Source organism: Gavialis gangeticus, unplaced genomic scaffold (genome assembly GCF_001723915.1).
Source record: "Gavialis gangeticus isolate Ggan-Ray unplaced genomic scaffold, GavGan_comp1, whole genome shotgun sequence".
Classification (NCBI taxonomy): Eukaryota; Metazoa; Chordata; order Crocodylia; family Gavialidae; genus Gavialis; species Gavialis gangeticus.
Window position 1 is genome coordinate 52,863,946 of NW_017729030.1, and position 5,240 is coordinate 52,869,185.

Here is a 5,240-nt window from a genome sequence, read left to right on the forward strand (position 1 = left end):
AAAAAAAAAAAAAAAAAAAAAAATCTTTTTTCCTTACTGCTAGCTGAATGCTAGAATAGGCAGGGCTCCCCTGGCAGCTGCTGCTCCAGCACTTTTTGTTATTCATTCTCCTTTTATTTCTCTCTAACCCCGCGTTAACTCCTAGCGAAGGCATCTTACCTCCAGCAGCTAAGAAAGCAGAAGAGAACAGCCCTCACCATAAGCCAGGCTGCCCTGAGAATGATCTGACTGGGCTGGCTGTAAAAGCTATGCAACTGGCACCCCCTTTTCCTTCTTCCCATCCCCAGCCCACCATTTTCACTGATGGCTGAACACAGTATTTCCATAAGCCACAAGTGTTCAAGACCTGGAGTGCCAAACATGAGAGGGTTTGTAGCAGGTAGTGCAAAGAAGGTTGCCAGCACGCTTCCCAATCCAGCAGACAGTGCTACATTGCTTATTGGCATAACTATATGCTTCTCTCATGTCAGAAGGCAAAGAACTGGTCCTTCTTAAGAACCACTCTCTGATGTCTTCAGCAGGATACAAATGGAATTATTTCACCAGAAAATAAAATTATTTACAGCTGACATATATTCATTTTATTAGGAAAGCAGGAAGAGATGTCTCCTCATAGTCAGACATTTCAGATGACTTTATTTTCTAGACTTGTTAAGAATTAGGGAAGCAGTTTCCTTATTATGCCCTCATTCAGCATATCATTATAAAAACGGTAGCTGTGGCTCTTTTTATAAGAGGAGTTAAATAAGAGGAGATTATCAATTTCTGCTACTCCAGAGATTGTATCTTTGAGCGATTGCAGATGTTAGGAGTACATTCAGCTTCTGAAGAGTTATCTGCATGTTTTTAAAAGCTGTGCCTTTATGATCATTTACATTATAATAATTAGAAGAGTGAAAGGCTCTTTAACTTGTAGGTATACTGTGTTATGAAAAAAGAGCAGAAGGGCACACAGTGTACTACAGTAGTTGGTTTTAGTTGAGTGTACTGGTTTATTTTAGTTCTTTATAAATTTGGCAAGAGGATTTGTCAGGGGCCTTCTCATCCCATTGAGGTTCAGTACTGACATATTAACCAATTACCTCTGTGTCATTGCAAGGGCAAGGAATGGACAGTGCCTTTGTCTCTTTTGTTTTATAACTGTGGCATGTTGTTGGTTGTTCTTAGTCTTCCTGGTTTTTTTGTGCCAGCTGTTTGTGTGTGAGGATCTGCAGTGGTGATTTTGGGGGAACCCTTGGGTAGATGATTGCCTGTGAATGCAGTAGACTTGATGTTCCAGGAGGTCCCTTTCACATCTATTTTTCTGACTTGGGAGACATAATGAGCAAAAAGGAGGATATTTTCCCCACATGACTCTCAGTACTAACTTTTTGCCTCTGTCTGCCACACCCCATCTCCAGTTTCACCAAGCACTTAGCCTGTGCTGGCTGAAGTGCACCTGATTTATAATCCACATTTATAATGTGTGCAAGCTCAATATCCTTAGAAACTGTAGAGCTGGCTCTATAGCCAGACATTGAGGCTGAGAATTTTGGGAACCCGGGATGATTGATCACTGATCGGCCAACTGAGAAGGGGGTTTGAGGGAGCCCCCTACCCCCAGCACCGGACCCCCAGCAGATGCTAAGATTTTTTTAATGTGGGGTTTGACGTTATGCTCCCGATTCTATATTTAGGCACATTTTCACAAATGTTATGTACTCATCACATTTGTTCCTTGGGCCACTTTTTGAATTGCCTGAATATGGATACCATGACCTTTGTGTTTTGAGAAAGAGAATGACAGGTATTGCTGCTTCTGTTTTCTGAGCACAATGCATGCAGTCATGTATGTTTGTGCGATGTACACATCCCGGTACTGAGTCTGGAGTCATGCAGAAGCAACCCAAATGCTCTTTGCAGTGGTGGGAGTGCCTATTTTGAGATCAGAACACCTGGACACAAGACATGCAAACAAGTGCATGTGCTCCTCCACTTCAAGTGTCTTCTACTGAATCAAAATATTCCTGGGAGTCTCTGAAAAAGCAGGGAAAGGAAGAGAGGTGTGAAAATGCAAAGGCAGTACTCTTGGAGAGCAACAGCTCCTGGTAAGTAAGCTTCGTTTCTCTCTTGAGAAATGCTTCTGTATATCCCTACTTGTGGGAGCTTAACTAGAAGTACAGCCCTCTAGACACTAATTGGGAAGAGCACTAATTAAATAATGACTACAGAACTGCTCTCCCCAATAGGGCGTCATAGTGACATGCCAAATCAAAAGTATAGTGCTTCACAAAAACATGAATAGAGTACCAACACGCACATTTCTCCAACAGAAATGTGACACAAAGCTGCCTTTAAATCTTGTAGAGCAGGGCCTCATGTCATATTCTGTGTGCAAAGTTTGATTTATTTGGAAAATCTGTGAATAGGAGGAGTTGTTTGGGAATAGATTGTAGTCTGTCACCAGAGCTAAAAATACGTTGAGTGACTTCCTAGCAGATTTGCTTTTCTAAACAATGGTTCAACATTTTAAAATCAAGTTTATATAATCTAGCCTACCCATATAATGGATAGAGTTTGGGGAAGAACACTGATAAAAGATATGGATTGCTTGAAGTGGAAATGTGAAACCACCTTCAGCAAAAATGTAGATTTAAGATAGAAAGCCAACTTGTGCCTGTGGAACACAGTAAAATGCAAGTCAACCATTAAGCCTTTTTAGCTCACTCAGTCCCACTGAGGATGTTATAGCTATTAAAAAGGCCATCTTTAGAGATAAGTGCTAAAAAGAGTGCTTTCCCAGAGGTTTAAAAGGTGACTCCATCAGTCTTGTAAGCAGTAAATTCAAGACCTAAGATGGAGTAGGTTTCTCATCTGGCAGGTGTACATTAGCAAATCTTTTTCAGAAAACTCTTAGTTACAGGATTACTGAAGATAGGAAAAACCTCATACTTGTGACTAGCAAGCCAAAATAGCAGATAGGCTTGAGTACCTTGTTTGAAGTATTTAGACAAAATTTTCAAAAAGCAATATTCCTAAAGATGGGGTGAGCAACGTAAAGTCCTCTGGCTGGATCCAGCCCACTAAATGATTTTATCAGCTTCTCCTCTGAAGCAGAACTATATCCAGCCTGCAGCTGCTCTGGCTTTTGGTGCCTCTCATCCTTCTTCCTTCCCCCATGCCAGCCTAATGCAGGAGCAGCTGCTCAGGTGGCCAGGCAGCTCCCTCCCTGGCCTGGCCCACCCTGCCCCCAGCCCTCAGTGTATGGCCAAGGCAGGGGTGCTGAGCTCCTGGCTAGGCTTCTGCACAGTGAGGCTGTCTGCATGCCACTCCAACCCTGCGGCCCTTCCCAGGCCCCATAGGCTGGCCCCCAGTGAGTCGAAGCTCAGATATGGTTCTCCCCACTGGTGGGGGTGGGGTGTGTGCAGGAGGAAGAAGTCCAGGAGCTGTGGGTTATCCAGGCTGTGCCAGGCCAGAGCCTGATAAGGGCATGGGAACCAATAACATACTGCCACACTGTGTTCTTACACATCGCTTTGGGCTGTACCTTGTGGGCACAGAGGGAGCAGCTAGCATGGCTCCTGCCTGAACCTGAGTACCAAGTATGCGGCTGGGTCAGGTAGGAGTCATGCCAGCTGCACCCACGTGTCCCCAAGCAGTGCATGGGAACACAGTGTGGCACCAGCCCAACTGTGTGCTGGGGACTCAGGGCAGGGGAGAAAGTACAGGGAGAAGGGGGGAACATAGCATGGCACTGGCCTGGCCAGGCCTGGATGATCCATAATTCCTGGCCCCCCTTCTCCCTGCAGCCCCTTCCCAACCCCGAGTCTTCAGCATGGGGCCAGGCTGGTGCCCCACTGTGTTCCCACGTGCCACCTCAGGCTGCATGGATGTACCTGGCATGGCTCTTGCCCAATGTGGACATGTGTTGTGGACTCAGGGTGGAGGGGGCCAGGAACTGTGGGTCATGCCATTGCTGCACTCTGTTCCCCAATTCTCCCTGCACCCCCTCCCTGAGTCCTTGGCATGCAGCTGGTTCAGGCAGAAGGCACTCCAACTGTGCCCATGTGACCTGAAGCAGTGCACAGGAATACAGCATGGTACTGACCCAGCCACATACTGGGGACTCGGGGCAGGGGAGAAGGTTCAGGGAGAAGTGGGGGACAAAGGTTAAATTCCCTCTGCCTTTACATCAGGGTGGGTAATTATTTGGGCTGAAGGGCCACTTAGGTAGTTTTGGTTGTGAGGAGGGGGCAGGCTTGGCCCACAACAGCTCATCCAAACTCCCTGAACGGCCCTCCGGCCAAAATAATTGTCCCCACTCCATCCTAATAGAAGTAAATGATGGATAAAGGCCCACATAGAAAGGTGTATTTTCCCCTTTCCCATAATAATTAAAGCTTGGATATTAGTTTCTCCCCCCAAAAAACTGCACTTCTGGGAATATCGCTTCATGAAGCGTAGACATGTCTTGCATTTCTTTGTGAACACATTTATTCAGCAGATTGTCATTAGCCAGGAGAAAGACTTCAAGTCTGTATGGACAACTTTTTCTTGCTGCTTGATATAGGAGGTAGAGAATTCCCCAAAGCCATTATCAGAGATTCTCGTGACAGGTCTGGCAGCTCAGAACACCCAGTTTGAGGTTGTGAGAATCAAGCTTCAAGAAGATAATCTTCTCCTTATCTTCCTGATTACGCATGGAAGAAGGGGAGTCAGAAGGAAGCGTGCATCAATTGATGATTCCAGTCCAGCAGTAAGGCATCTGTCAGATAGCTGATTTCCTTTCCTGCTTCTGGACAAAAGAGGGAACATACCAGTAATATATGGTCTCCTGCAGTGGAAGGATCAATAGATAGATGTTTCAATTGATGGAACAAAGCTGTATCACAGATTCCATTAAGGGGTACTTGTGTTGTGCCTCTCATCTGTGACATACTTCGCCCTCATGTGAGTTCTGAAGAGCAGTTGGATGGATTTAATGAAGACTATACCACTCTCAAAGTTGCTTCTGCAGTTGCGGGGATAGTTTCATAGTTGCATAGTTTCATAGATTCAGGGTCGGAAGGGACCTAGTAGATCTTCTAGCCCGACCCCCCGCCAGGGCGGGAGAACAACAAAACCCCAAAACAAGAAACAGGGCTCAAATGAGTCCAGCCAGGTAGGCATCCAGCCTCTTCTTAAAGACCCCCAGGGTAGGGGCCAGCACCACTTCCCTTGGAAGTTGGTTCCAGCTCCTAGCCGCCCTAACTGTGAAGTAG

General features: G+C 45.9%; 1 long non-coding RNA gene across 1 annotated transcript in view; it reads left to right on the forward strand.

Moving 5' to 3' along the window:
• LOC109301216 overlaps window positions 1–5,240 on the forward strand; it is a 75,585-nt gene that overhangs the window by 6,545 nt on the left and 63,800 nt on the right. The window lies entirely within an intron of this gene.